This window comes from Petaurus breviceps, unplaced genomic scaffold, assembly GCF_028583685.1.
Source record: "Petaurus breviceps papuanus isolate PSGF00001 unplaced genomic scaffold, PetGlider_PUasm1.0 129, whole genome shotgun sequence".
NCBI lineage: Eukaryota > Metazoa > Chordata > Mammalia > Diprotodontia > Petauridae > Petaurus > Petaurus breviceps.
In genome coordinates this window covers 10,127,803-10,142,787 of record NW_027185665.1, presented here as the reverse complement: position 1 = coordinate 10,142,787, position 14,985 = coordinate 10,127,803, and the positions used below count along the sequence as shown (strand labels likewise).

At 39.4% G+C, this 14,985-nt stretch overlaps 1 protein-coding gene across 1 annotated transcript in view; it reads left to right on the top strand.

Annotated features, from left to right (window-relative positions):
• Positions 1 to 3,757: 3,757 nt before the first annotated feature.
• Positions 3,758 to 14,985, top strand: part of LOC138173362 (ras-related protein Rab-27B) — a 240,163-nt gene continuing 228,935 nt past the window's right edge. The window contains exons 1-2 of the mRNA XM_069103401.1: positions 3,758 to 3,791; positions 3,921 to 3,997. The gene's annotated coding sequence lies outside the window, so the exon portion shown is untranslated. The remainder of the gene's footprint in view (positions 3,792 to 3,920; positions 3,998 to 14,985) is intronic.

Sequence of the window (14,985 nt, the reverse complement as noted above, 5' to 3'; positions counted from 1 at the left end):
AGAGAGAGAGAGAGAGAGAGAGAGAGAGAGAGAGAGAGATGTCTCAGCTACTCTGATAGTTTTAGAAATGCAGCCTGTTGTGGCTACATAACCAATGTCAAGAAGCTGCTCCTGCCCATGTGGAAGGGGAACCACAGGATGTCTTCTCCCAGAAGGAGGTCCCACAGAAGTATGTCCACCATTAGGTGATCTACACTCTGCAAAGCCCGGTTGTATCAGCAAAGCTCAAGAACTTTTTCCAGGGGTCTGTTTGTGATTACCGCCTCCCCCCCCCCCAAATAAGACCAGGTTTGATGGACATAGCATAAAGCCAGGTCTGTTTTGCATGGAATCCCTATTTCTTATTATGCAGCATAGCTGGTGGAACAGTGCATAGAATGGCAGGCCTAGAGTCAGAAAGACCTGAGTTCAAATCTGGTCACAGGCATTAACTGTGCAAGTCACTTAACCTCATTTGAAAAATGGGGATAACAATATTCCCTACCTAGCAGGGTTATTATAAGGATCAAATGAGATCACAATAATAAAGCATTTAGCACAGTTTCTGGCACATAGTGCTATATAAATATTAGCTATTATTATTACGCATTCTCTTGAAAAGTATCTGTCACTATGACACAGAATTGTAGTGTCCATTCATTCATTCATTGAACATTTCAAACACATGCTAAAATTCTAGTCCCGTTTCTAGTTCTCTCACAACTTTTTTTTTTCAATTAAAATTATCTGAAGTGCCTAAAGGTATGTCAACAGCTTTGTCTGAATCAAAATCAAAATCCATTAGTGATGCAATTTTATCCTTGAACAGAACTGAAGAGATTGTACTTATGAATCAGCTGGGAAACACTTTTATTTATGCCTCTAGAGTAAATAGATTTCAGGAATATTGTCATGGCATTTGCTTTAGGAATACAATTCCACCAGAATTCTGACAAATTTTGTATTATGTTCCTGTGATAGGCATGTTAAAGCTGGAAGGGACCTAAGAGATTAGCTGGGCCAACTTCCTCATTTTAAGGGAGGAAAATTGGGTCAGGAAGTAATTTGTCTGTGTTTCCAGTGAGATTTGAACTCATGCTCTTGGACTGGAGAGCCCATGTTCTTACTACTGTATCACTGCCTGGATGAACTGTTCAAATCAAATTGTTGTAGAGAATTCCAGGTCATGCTCTAATCAATGCGGCAAAGTCTTCACAATCTCTTATTAAAATCTTGCCAGGGTCATTTGGTAGATAAGTTTAAGACCTAGATGCTTTCTTAGAAAATATGGACTAACAGCCTTAAGCCAGTGGGGAGGATTAGCACGTCTGGGGGGAGGGCCGCCCCAGCCTTTTTCAGAGCTACTCAATCACCTTTGGGTGTCTACCTGTCACTCTACTTTCATCTGTAGCTCCAAGAAACTGTAGTAGCCATAGCCTAGAAAACCGTTTCTCGGGATACGGGCAAAACCAGGATGAGGCCTCAAACCTGTCAGTGAGTTAAAGTGATGTCTACCCCAAGCATTCAAAGTCTCCCCCCAGTGGAATGGGAGAATGAGAACAATTTGTTCCAATGACACTTAAGGTGGCAGAAGCAGTTGCTGTTGAATACTTAGAGGATGGCCACACCTCAAAGATGCCAGGGTCATCCACAACATCCTGGGTCATGGCCATTCTTCTCAACTTTTGTCCTGCCACTGGACTTTGACAACTCAGAAGGAGATAGTGAGGCTGATGACTTTGTGCATCTTGGCTTCACTTAAATCTAATTCATTCACAAGTCAAGATATCACCCCAACTTTCAAAAATGAAGGACAAATAACAAGTAGTCCAGTAACTATAATTCCTCCTGATTTTCCTGTTTCCACTTCCCTCCCAGTAATACTGGAAACCCCCCAGTCATCCCATCCTCTTACATTCAAGGACTTGCATAATCCTCTGAAATCTCTGTTCCTTTCTCATCATTCCCAATTCTCCTAGTATCAGCCCTCATTACCTCCTTTTTTTTTGGAAATCAATTATATTGAAATATAGTTATGAACAATTTTTTAAAAAATTCTTGGACCCCACGTCAAGAATCCCTGTCTTAGAAAATTTCCTGGGGGCAATGAGAGCTTAAGTAACTTGCCAAGGGTCACTCACCAATGTGTCAGAGGTGGAAGATGAGACTAGGTAGACTCTATCTACCAGCCAGGCTGCCTCTCACTCTGTCTGTTTTATATGCTTCATAATTACTTGTTGGTTGCTTGATTCCTTTGTTGGATTCTTGTAGGTTTACTTCTCAGTCAGTTATTCACCATGTCTCTTTTACTTGCTTTCCCAACAGACAGAAGGGGCAGGAGAATAAGCATTTATGACAACTACTATGATCCTGTCACTATGCTATGAACTGTTTTCAAATATCTCATTTGATCCTTCCAAGAACCCTGGGATGTAGTGATATTATTTTCCCCATTTTATAGTTGAGTAAACTGAAGCCAAAAAGTTAAGTGACTTGCCCAGGGTCACATAGCTAGTAGGTATCTGAACCTGAATCTGGGCTCAGGCCTTCCTGATTCCAGGTCCAGCATTCTACCCACTTTTCCAACCAGGACCTAGAACACAGAGAAATTAGAAATTTAGTATGCAAAATGAGGAAGAAGGAGGTGGAGCAGTGTAATGTCACTTGAACTGCACTGAAAGTGAAACTGTATTTGAAATGTGTGCAAGCAATATGAATTTTAAAAAGTCATTTAGGTTCTCTGTTTTACTTACATCAACTATAAAATGGAAATAATGATACTTACATGACCTCCTCTACAGGATCATTATTTTGAGAGAATAAATACATAAAGAGCTTTGTAACTCTAAAGTGCTATGTAATGGCACAGGGGCCTGGAATCAGCAAGAGCCCAGTTCAGATTCTATCTGAGATCCTAAGGAATTCACTTAACCTGTTTGCCTCAATTTACTCATCTGTAAAATGAAAATAATAAAAACACCTATCTCCCAGGGTTGTTGTAAGGATCAAATGAGATAACATTGGTACAGCCCTTGGCACAGTGCCTGGCACATAGTAGGCACTATGTAAATGTTAGCCATTATAATTAGTCTGTCTATATTTGGCATTTTATTTCTTCTATATTTCTTTGTATTCCAATGTCTAAAAGCAACAACAAAAAGTGTTGAATCTGGAGTCAGAAAAACTGGGTCGAATGCCAACCCTGCCTCTGGTGACTTTGGTCATTTGTGTGACATTGGATAATTCACTTAATCTTTTCTCTCCATGGTTTATTTCTCTATAAAATGAGGGGGTCAGACTAGTGAACACTGTGGTCCCTTCTAGCCCTAAATCCACTGGCCTGTGACTACAATAAATTTGATGTATTCCAGTTGAATTTCTTCTCAAGTTCCCCTCTTGTCATCCCATTTTCATACTTGTCCATATCAAAGGTTCGGTACAGTCAGCTGACAGCCAACAAGCCGGTTTTCCCCAAACTTTCAGATTGCGGGTCATTTTCCCTTCCAAAGCAGAGCGTGCCAGGATGATGAATACCGATGCCTACCAATCAAGTCCTGGATACCAGGAATGAGGCTAATAGAGCATTCATTCATCAGCCAGCCTGGGAAGTGTAAGTCCTCTTTGCTGCAGAGGGCACTAGGACCCCCCAGACTCCTGGCAGCAGCCGGCTTGGCAAGGAGTCAGCGGCACTAAACTGCGGGCGCTGTTACACAGAGGAGCCAGGGAGGCAGCGGCGGCGGCATCAGCATCAGAGCAGCGGCAGCACCAAAGGCTGAAGCATCTATCTGCCCTCTATCACTGCCAGGGGAAAGGTATTTACTTACTCTTTAGCACTCAGGTTCGCAGTCCGCAATTCCTCTTTAGTGCTGGCTGAAGACTGATGCCCTGGAAGGCTGAGTCTCACTGATGGGGTTCGTACCCATATTTGTTTTATGTTTCAGCAGCTGATGGAAGCAACAGTGGCATAGAGATGGGCTAGTTATCTCCCAGCTGCCGAAATCGGGAGACATTTGAGGCTGTGAGTATAGAGTTGGCAGATCTCTGACATGCTGTTTTTTTCATTGGCTGTGTGCACTGGGGTTACATCTTCTGCTTTCGCGTTGAGAGACCAAAAGGTTTAACCTATTATCTGCCTTTTTTTTTTTCTTTTTTCCCATCTGTACTGGAAGAGAATTTAGCCTCTTTTAGGAAAAAAGCAAAACCCAACAACCCTAATTACAGGCCTGAAACTAACACTTTAGAGCAGCTGGGGTTGGCTCTTGTAGCCTGTGGTCTTAGAAGTTGAATTTGCGGTGACTTCTGCTTCCTTCAGTACTAAAGAGAAATAGATTTTTGGCTCAGTGCTGCAGGCTGCACTGGGCTGCCTTATGCTTTCTGGGTTCTGTTTTCCAGGCTTCAAGGATTGTTTGCTCTCTCTCTAATCTTTGCAGTGGTGCAGTGTAAGAAGGTATTTACATTTTCTTTATTCCGACAGCCCTAAAGCTCTTATCTATCTCCAATGTAATTACCTCATTGGCCCAACGTGATTAAATAATATCCTGCTTCCCTCAAGTGGAAAGCATATGAAGCCAGCCATAGCTGGCTTTCCCTTGTACTGTATACTATCTGCATACACCCCATATTTCATTTAAAGTAGTTTAAACAGGGTCAAAAAATTAAATCATAGCCTGCCATTCACTGTTCAGTGATGGTGATTCTGAGTGGTAGATATACAGCTTACCTATTTTAAAAAATAACAAAAATGAAAATAAAATCCACCAACCTCAAAGATTTAGGGAAACCTTACTAGGATAATTGAAAATTTTTCTAAATTACTTGCCTAAATTGATATAAATACCTTGAAGATGCTTTCAGTAGGACCTTGGTGCAAATTTCAATATATTGTCAAACATATTTTGACCCCAACTCTGCCACTTAATCCCTTTGTAATCTTGGGTAAATCACTTCACTTGTCTAGGCTTCAGTTTCCCCATCTGTAAAAATCAAGGTGTTGGACTAGTTAACATCTAAAGCCTCTCCTAGTGTAAAATCTATGGCTCTGTGATTTTGGTTTCAAATGACATGTCTTGTATCTAAGCACAGTAGGTTCGCATACATTTGTGAGCTAATAAAATGGGAGGGCCCTGATCTAAGAGTCAGAAGACATGATCTCTTATTTGGACTCTGCCATTTTCTACCTGCGGGACCTTGAACAAATCATCCTTATATAACCTCTTTGTGCCTCAGTTTCCTCATTTGTTAAAAAAGGGAAAGAATAATGCCTACCCTGCTTGTTTGTCAGGATCAAAAGAAATCATGGCTGACCTAGGGCTTTATAACTTGTAAAGCTCTACAAAGAATTGTTGCAGAAACATAGAATTTTAGCTTTGAAAAGAAGCTTAAAGGTCATCTTTTATAACCTTCCCATTCAACAACTCTGTTCTATACCATTTTATTGCTGTTATTATTACTTATTTTTGGTTAGTTGCCTATTTTGTGATTGTTTCTAGTCATTCCTTTCTATCGTTTCTGTATCTAAGGTAATATCCTTTTGGCCTTCTGGAGAGAAAACGTCAAAAGCAGGTATAACAATGACATTTACATAGCAATTTGTGATTTATTAAGTGTTATCATGAGCATTATTTGGTCTTTATAACAGTAGACACCACAGTATCTTCAGTTTAGAGGTGGAGACTAGGCTGAAAGTGATATGATGTGATATGACTTGCCCAAGGTCACATTGCCTGTAAGTGGCAGAGCTGAGGCTCAAACCCAGGTCTTCTGACTCTAGTGGTCTTTCTACTGAACCTCACTGTCCTTTAAATAAGAGCTCAATTCTGCAAACCATGAGTAATTTTTAAAAATTCTTGCCAAGTATAACACTTCTTATTCAGCCCTTGTTACAGTTCAAATATATAACATTGCTTGCTGGACTTGGAGACAGGAAGACTTGAATTCAGATTTGATCTTTGACACTTAACTAGCTATATGACCATGGAAAGTCACTTGGTCTCTCTGAACCTCAGTTTCTTCATCTGCAAATGGGAATGACTCTGTAAGACTTATAATGCTTTAATGAAATAATTAAACTAATTTGCAAAATTTAAATAAGTATATTAATGTCAGATATTAATAAAAAAGACCAAATATACATAGTGAAGATAATAACTATAGTCCCTCTTGGGTATGAATAGGATCAACTTTTAGGTGATAGATCAATCATCAAGCATTTATTAAGCACCTACTATGTGCCAGGCACTGTGGCAGATGCTGAGGGACACGAAGAGTAAAAAATCTCTGAGGATGCCCATGCTTACACACATGTGTGTGCCTGTAGTATATACCACAAACAATTGAATGATATCTTAGTATATCAGGTCTAGGGCACATGTCCCCTCCAGGTTCCACAGATGATGATGATGCAAATAAACTTACTATAATGGGCAGCTAGGTGGTGCCATAGTGCATAGAGGGCTGGTCCTAGAGTCAGGAAGACATGTTCTCCTGAGTTTAAATCTGGCCTCAGACACTTACTGCGTGACCCTGGGCAAGTCACTTAACTCTGCCTCAGTTTCCTCATATGTCAAATGAGCTGGAGAAGGAAATGACAAACCACTCCAATATTTGCCAAGAAAACCCCAAATGGGGTCATAGTCAGACATGATTGAAAAAATTTACTTAACAACAAATGACAATATACTATATCTGAATATACTATATAATATTCTATATACTATACAATATACTATATATATCATCATATCTATCTATCTATATATCAATATATTATACAATATGCTATGTCTGAAGACAATCCCTTGTGGCTTATTCTTTGGATTCAGTAGATTTGATGACTTAGAAAGAATAATAATTCTTTTTTGGAGGGGGGAATGCAGGGCAATTGGGGTTAAATGACTTGCCCAAGGACACATAGTTAAGTGCCAAGTATCTGATTTGAACTCAGGTCCTCCTGACTCCCGGGCCAGTGCTTTATTCACTGCAGCTCCTAGCTGCCCCAAGAATAATAGTTTAAAAAACAACAAATAATATATTTGAAATAAGAGGCAATGTAGTATAGTGGTCAGAGAACTGGCCTCAAAACCATCAATACCTGAGCTAAGGTGCTGACCTACTTTGGCAGAGGAAACACCTCACTGGGAGTTCCAACACCAATGAAATAACAGTTTCAGTCTCTATCACTGTATCCTGAAAGGACATGTACCATTCTACACTCCCATTACTGAGTACCAAGTCAAATGAATAATTCAATTCAACAAATATCCATCAAGTGTCACTTAAATGGCATTTACTGGTCAAACAATGGGTATTCAAAGATGAACAGTCTGTAGTTCCAAACTCACAACTGCATAATCCATTTGTATATAAAATACTTTATGATGAAGTATGCAGAGACGACCAAAGGGTTATGAGAGATTCGAGAAGGGCACTGTCTCATGTAGCTGGAGGGATCAGAGGGAGATTCTGGGAGGACACCCGAGCTGGGCCTTACAGGTAACATAAGGACTCAGCAGTGAGGAGTGGAAAGAAGGCCCTTCTAAGCATGAGGGACAGTGTTCCCAAACACCTAGAAGCTGAGTAGGGAGAGACTGGGGGCGGGGAGTGGCAAATAACCCTTTAGGTTGGTAAGTGGAATATTTGAAAGAATAATTATGAGGTAAGACTGGAAAGGTAATTTAGTTCTAGATGGTAGAGGGCATTTGATGGCAGATGAATTAATGAGTTTACATTTTATGTGGTAAACAGTGGGGAGCCATTAAGTATTTGTGGTTTGTGTATGTCTGTCAACATAATTGGGTTTCGGTCAGATTTGTGCATTGGGTACATTACTGTGGCAGCAGTATAAAGGATGGATTAGAGAGGGGTATGGCTGGAGTCAGAAAGGCTAAGAAGATATTATAATAACCTAGGCAAGAAGGGATGAAGGCCTAAACTAGAGTACTATTGGAGGGGAGAGTAAAAAAAGAAAGGGAAAATTCAGAAATTATTGTAGAGGAAGAATGAACAGAACTTGGCAACTGAGTGATGCCTAGGGAAGATAGTAACAACAATAATTATAGTGAGTATTTATATAATGTTTTAAAGTTTATGAAGTACTGTATATATGTATTATATATGTGTGTATACATGTGTGTATTATATTCTATATAATCTCCTTTGATGCTAACAACAGTCCTGGGGAGTAGATACTATTATTATCCTTATTTTATAAATAAGGAAACTGGTTTGTTGAGGTTAAATGACTTGCCCAAGGTCACACAGTGTCTGAGGCAGAATTCAAACTCAGGTCTTTTGACTCTGATTCCAGCATTTTACCCACCATGCCACCTAGCTACCCAGAAAAGATCATTTCTAGTTTCCCAGCTGGCTGGCTGAATGAATGGTGTTGCCATTGATAAAAGTGGGAAAGTTAGATTTTGGAGTGAATATAGTTGATTCCATTTGGACATATTGAATTTTAGATGATGGCAGGGCATCCAGATATTTACCATGCTTGCATCCTTTTCCATTAAATTTTTTGCATAATTATGTATAATACATTTGAAAGGAATGAAAGTGGGCACTCGTGGAAACTAAGAGCCCCTCAGCCCTGAAAAAAGAGATAACAAGAGCTTCATTTCGGATTCTTTCACCCTCCCCTAGGTTACTAAGATTTACAGAAGTGCTCTAATCTTATAAGTTGGATATCAAAAGTCCAACCTATCTGGGTTAAATAGCTTCCCCCCTTGTTTCAGGGTTCTATCAGAAGGTCATTCGGAGTTATGCGGCACTGGACACGCGGAGAAATCTTTCAATTTGAACAGGCGATTCAGATTTGGAGTTTATTAATACTCTGAGAAACTCAATCTGTATTCCAATATTTTTGGAATTAGCATTTGAGTTCAGCCAGGTTTTAGGACTTCTCTCATGGTAAAAAAAACTAACAAACATAAAAACCAAGCGGATATATATATATGGCCAAGTGCTCTTGCCTTTATGTTGTCTTTAGACCATCATTGGGAAGAGAAGGGAACCAGAATTTCTATAATGCCTACTATGTGCCAGAAACTATCCTAAGTGCTTTTCTAAATATTATCTTATATGATCCTCACAATAACCCTGCAAGATAGGTGATATTACCATCCTTATGTTTTTACACTTTAGGATGGTGGTGGTAGGCTGAGTTGTTCTATCAACTTCAATCTAATAGTAGAATTGAAATAAAATAAAATTAGAGATAGCCTGGATTGGCCTGGACTGGATCTCAGGATTCTTAGCTCTTCCATCTTTTTTTGAAAGGACCAATTATTCTTTAATATAAGCATCAAATGATTTGAATCTAGTTAATTTGAATTTTATTTTCCCTTGCACATTAAATTTACCAGGTTCTGATATAGATGAAATGATGACAAGGAATGATGATAAATTGTGAATTCTGCAATGTTTCACAGTTGATACTAAAAATCTTCTCTCCTCTGAAAACTCCAAAAGGTCACGAATCTAGTTTGTAATCTTCCAAACTACCATAAATAATAGTACTATTGCAACTACTTTCTACTTATTAACATCAACACTTTTCACAAAAATGAAAATACCCCCTTGAGTCCGCAGAGTTTTCTATATTTTGTAGATGAGAAAAATAAAATAAAATACTAAGTAAATAAAAAATAGCCCCATGTAAATGCTACTCTGTGGTATTACATGTGATAAAGATGTTACACACACACACACACACACACACACACACACATTCCCATTATATTCCAATTTAGCACTGCATTGCTTCCCACAAGGTCTTATCCCTAAATTTACCCTCTCTTTGAGTTCTTAGGGATTTGGGTGGATTCCATGAAAAGGATTCATTACCCATCCAGGAGCAGAAGCAGAAATTAAAACTTGGGACCTAGATATTTTGAATATGTATCTATAATCTTAATGATGTGGGGACTCCTTCCAGTGGTTATTGATCACAACCCATCCATACCTGATCATCCTGGGTGACTTGTCCATGTGCTCCCATAAATCTGCCCCGATTCCCTACCCACTGTGCTCTTACCTTCTTTCAGACCTCTTAATATTTAGTGGATATCATGCTGCCATTGGTCAGAGTGATTGCATCAATAAGTCTCTTTTATGACGAAAATAACATTTTTCCTCAATGAAATGCCAAGGTGCAGTAAGTTCCAATCAGACATAGAAAGAAATTATAGAAAAACAAGCAAACAAAAATCATTGACCTAATGAAAGGCCACATATTCAGAAAAGCCTTTTAGCATATAGAAAGCAACAGCAGAAAAAGTTCTCATGTAAGATTAATTTTGGTGTACTTATAAGGCACAATCAGATGTGTTAGCATAAATGCTTTTCCTTTTACTCCTCATGTAAGAAACATTTTCAACAATTAGAAACAGAACTCTGTGTGCTGCCTTTTAATAAGAGGTATGTCTTAGTAAGCATAGTTCTTATTTCTGCATCTACTGGGGAAGATGTATAGTGCCAGAGTACTGATTACAATTTGAACATTTTTAAAATCAAGTCACATTTTATTCATTTTTCTTGGGGGTAAAAGCATTAAACACAGATCACTAAAACATGAAAGAAACAGTAGGGGGATACAGGAATGAAGTAAGAGTTTGGTTATATCAATTACCCATTTAGTTGCATTACAATAATATTATTTGATTAACATTCAAGGACAATTCATTCAATAGTTAGATTAGAAAACTTGCCAACTACCAAAGTGAAAGAAAGAAGAGGAGTGAAAGGATTATTCCAACTCAAAGAGAAGAAACTATTCAAAGATGTAAATTGTCTTTAGTCTATGTGGAAGGATCAGATGTGCTGTCTAGTCTTTCTTCTCTGTGCCTTCCATTTTTCCAGTAGATCATGTAGGTTGACTTACAGACATTGAGAATGTCTTCTTTTTTGAAGGATTAAAGTCATGCCAAGTTGATTAGACATTGGCTTAGCTTTGAGCCCAAATCACGTTTCAGGCTCGTCTTTCTATTTTGGATTTCCTTGAATATTTCAGTTTCACTGAGAAATTACTGTTGTTTGATGTTGTTTTCTTTTACTATTCCAAAGGAAATAAAATAATTGGGGCCTGCTGTGTAGCCACAAAAGTGCCACAAAGTACTTATTAACTTTCCATGGCTAGGTCGTCTGCAGGAAGTGAATTCTAACTGCACATCCTCCTGTGCTGTCTGGGAGATGTTGGGTAAGTCACTCAACCTCTCTTGACCTTCTTTCCTCACTTGTAAAATGAAGACATTACACTTGATGACCTCTACACTTCCTTCCAGCACTAAAAACCCATTATCCATCATGAAATATGCCCAATTCCTTTAATTTATTCTCTAAGATTATTTTAAGTTTCTTTGCTATTCTGGCAGCTTTCCTTTGGACACCTTCCAGTTTGTCAACATCTTCCTTGAATTGTGGGACCTGGATGCCCAAACAGGGACAGAGTTCAGCCAAATGTTCATCTCTCTTATTTAGGAGACTAATTCTCAGTGCAGTCTAGTCTAACTTCACATCAGTGTTTTCAGCTGCTATAATACACTGTTGACTCACCTTGAGTTTGTAATCCACTAAGACCCTTAGATCATTTTCTCATCAGCTTTTGTGGAGATACATTTCCTCCATATTGTACCTCAAATTTACCTCTCTTTCCCCAGCATGACCTCCAACTGCAATTCAGACAATTCTAGCTGGATATCCGGTAAACATCTTAAACTCCACATGGCCAAAATTGAACTCATTACCTTTCCCCCTCAATTCTCCTCCCTATACCACATTCAACCTTCTCTATCACTGTAGAGGGAAATGCCATCCTCTCCCCCAGATTCACAAGGTGTCTAGTATCTTTCTCAACTCCTTATTCTCTCTTACCACCCATATCCAATTTCTTGCAAAGGCTGGTTGATTTCACCTTTGTAGCATCTCTACAATTTATCCCATTTACTTCTGACACTGCCACCACCCTGGCTCAAACCATGATCACATAATGCTTGTACTATTGCAATAGCCTGGTATATGCAATCTACATGCCTAAAATCTCTCCCCACTCCAGTCTCTCTTGCATTCATCTGCCAAAGTAATTTTTCTAAAGCACAGGTCCAGCCATGTCACACTCTCCCTCTTTCCCCTCAATAAACTCTAGTGGCTCCCTATTACCTCCAGATTAAATTATAAAATACTCTATTTGAAATCCAAAGTCCTTCATAACAACCCCCCCCCTTCTTAAACCTTACTCCTCATCACATAATCTTCACTTTGGTGACACTGGCTTCATGGCTGTCAAGTGCACAGGACCTTCCATCTTTGGGCTGTGTCCCATGCCTAGAATGCCGTCCTTCCTCATCTGTGTCTCCTGCTCCTGACTTCCTTCAAGTCTTAACTAAAGTCTTCAACAGGAAGCCTTTCCCAAACCCTGTTAATTCTAGCTCATTATTTCTATTTTTCCCATGCATATCTTTTTATGTACATGTTTGCTTGTCTCCCCTATTAGATTGTGAGCTACTTAAAGGCAAAAACTGTCTTTTGACTCCTTTTGTATCCCTAGTGCTTAGCACAGTGGCTGGCATATAGTAGATACTTTATAAGCATTTTTTGACTGACTGATTTGTGTGGCAGGTTTTTTTGAACCCACATGTGGGAATAAAGTTCATTTAGTTTCATTTTATTAAATTTAGACCACTATTCTCTCAGGTCAAGGTCATTTAAAATTCTTATTCCTAATGGTTATATCACTTGCAACTTCATGACAATCCTAAACTTGATATGCATCCTATTCATTCCTTCATCATAATTTATAAATAAGGTGAACAGCACAAGACCAAGAACAGGTAGATCACTATGGAGCTCCATTGATGGCACGAAGCAACTTTCTGTATTAGAAAGAATACTGAACCTTGAGTGAGAAGATACCTGAATTTGAATGCCACCCAATGCACTTACCACCTTTACAATCATAGGCAAATCACAAATTAAGCCTCAGTTTCCTCTTCTGTTAAAATGTAGGTAGCAATATTTGTAATAATTACAACATAGATTTGTTGTGATCAGAGTGTTTTATAAATCTTAAAACACTATACAAATGTTACGATGATGATATCCAGTTGATACTGATCCAGTAATAAATTTGAATCATTTTCACAAAATTTAAGTGTTTGAAGACTTTCTATGTAGGTTGTGATGCTGTTTAGGGGGAACTATTGAGGTACAGGGCAGAGTCATCTGGAAAGAATTCATGGACTCATACAGTCTTCCAGTCAAGTGGCAAAAAAATTTATCCTAATGTTATATAATGGGGCAGAACTCTTTAGAGAACTCACAACCTAACAGGAGTGATGCTAAAGCTTATATAGGAAAGGTACAACGCATTATGTGGCAAGCATGCTAATTAGGTGGTGGAGGGTGGGATCAAGGAGTCGTCAATTCCTAAAGGAACATACAGTCTCTGTACCTCGGTCACAGGCATCATTCTTTTCTGAAATGGGCGTCCTATTTGTACAAGATAGCCTCAGGAGTTCACATCTGTAGCTTGACCTCTGGATTTCATATGGTAACTGTGGGAATTAGTAAATGATATTTTTGCTGGTACAAGATGGTCCTGTTCATACAAGGGAACTTCTGCAGAGGTTGGCTTGTTCTTGTAACAGGGAGAGGTAGTTTGCCTCACTGGGGCCCCACTCATGAGTTTTTGCCGGAGATGGGGTCTTTGGACTGGGGAGAGATATCGTAGTAGGGCTGAGGCCCAAGAAAAAAGTACCCCATCAGATGAATGTGCAAGGTTCTTTGGTTTTGGTTAACAAACCACTTTAAAATATACTCAACTATGTTATTATCCACATCATATCTCTCTACTTTGTTCATGCCGTGACACTTGGTCAAATGCCTTGCTAAAATCAAGGTATACCATATCTATGGCAAACTTTTACTTTTTCAGTGAGCCAACCCTGTTTTAAAAAGGGGGAAACAAGTTAGGTATTACTTGTTCTTAATGAACTCACGGTGATCACCATTTCTCTAAGTGCCCAGAAACCACCCCTCTAATAACATATTATAGAACTTGACTGGAATCAAAGTCAAGCTTTCCAATTTCTGTTTTGTAAATTAGTCTTTTAATTTAAAAAGTGGGGGAGAGAGAGGGGATAATTAGGGGAGAGATACTAATGCTATAGAAACCAGGTCAAAAGGCCCTAGGTATTCAGAGCGAGATGCTGAAAAGCTGTAAGGTGAGGAGCTAGAATCCAAAGAGGGGAAATGAGGGAAGTAGATGTTTGTCCTCTCCCAGCCCCTTGCCTGAAATTTGCTTCCAGTCCAGGAAGGGAGATAGAGAGGTTGTGGTTCTGGATAGCATTCAACAAAGCTGACCTCAGCTTTGGCAATGCAACTCCTCTACCCTAAGAAGAGGATTCCTAAATTAGAGCTCCAAGTTAAAAAGCAGCTCAGGGCTCAGAACATCATTAAGGAGTCTAGACTTCGGCCTTGGTTCCTCCCAGGGGTGGGTATGACGGCTCCTATCTCAGGTCAGTTGGGTATCCAAGGACAGAGCTGGCTCGTTAGTGGTCATATGGTCAGTCCTGCTGCCTTGATCCCATCTCCAAGAGGGGTTTGACCAGGGGTATAGTGAGGAGTCCAGTCTCCCAAGCCCTTCTAGACACTACTAAGTAGGAAGACAGAGGGGAAGGTCCTGGGAGCATTTCTTCTTAGCTGAGCACAGGACTGGAGATTTCAAGATGGCAAAACCATCTCATTAGAACTATAAGCCCCTGGAGATATTCACTCCCTTCTCCTTTGTAAAAGTCTGGACACTGATTCTATCCCAACTGCATTTCTCTCGTTCTTTCTGATTGTTCAGAGACAATGATCAGTAGAGACAACTCATCAATCACGTTCACACATTATTTCAGCCTCTTTAGAGAGTTCAACAAGCCTCGATGGCTTGAACTCATCGAAGACAGCTACATGCTCTCCTGTGATCTTGTTTTGGTTTTCAATTCCAAGTTAACAATCTCTATTCCA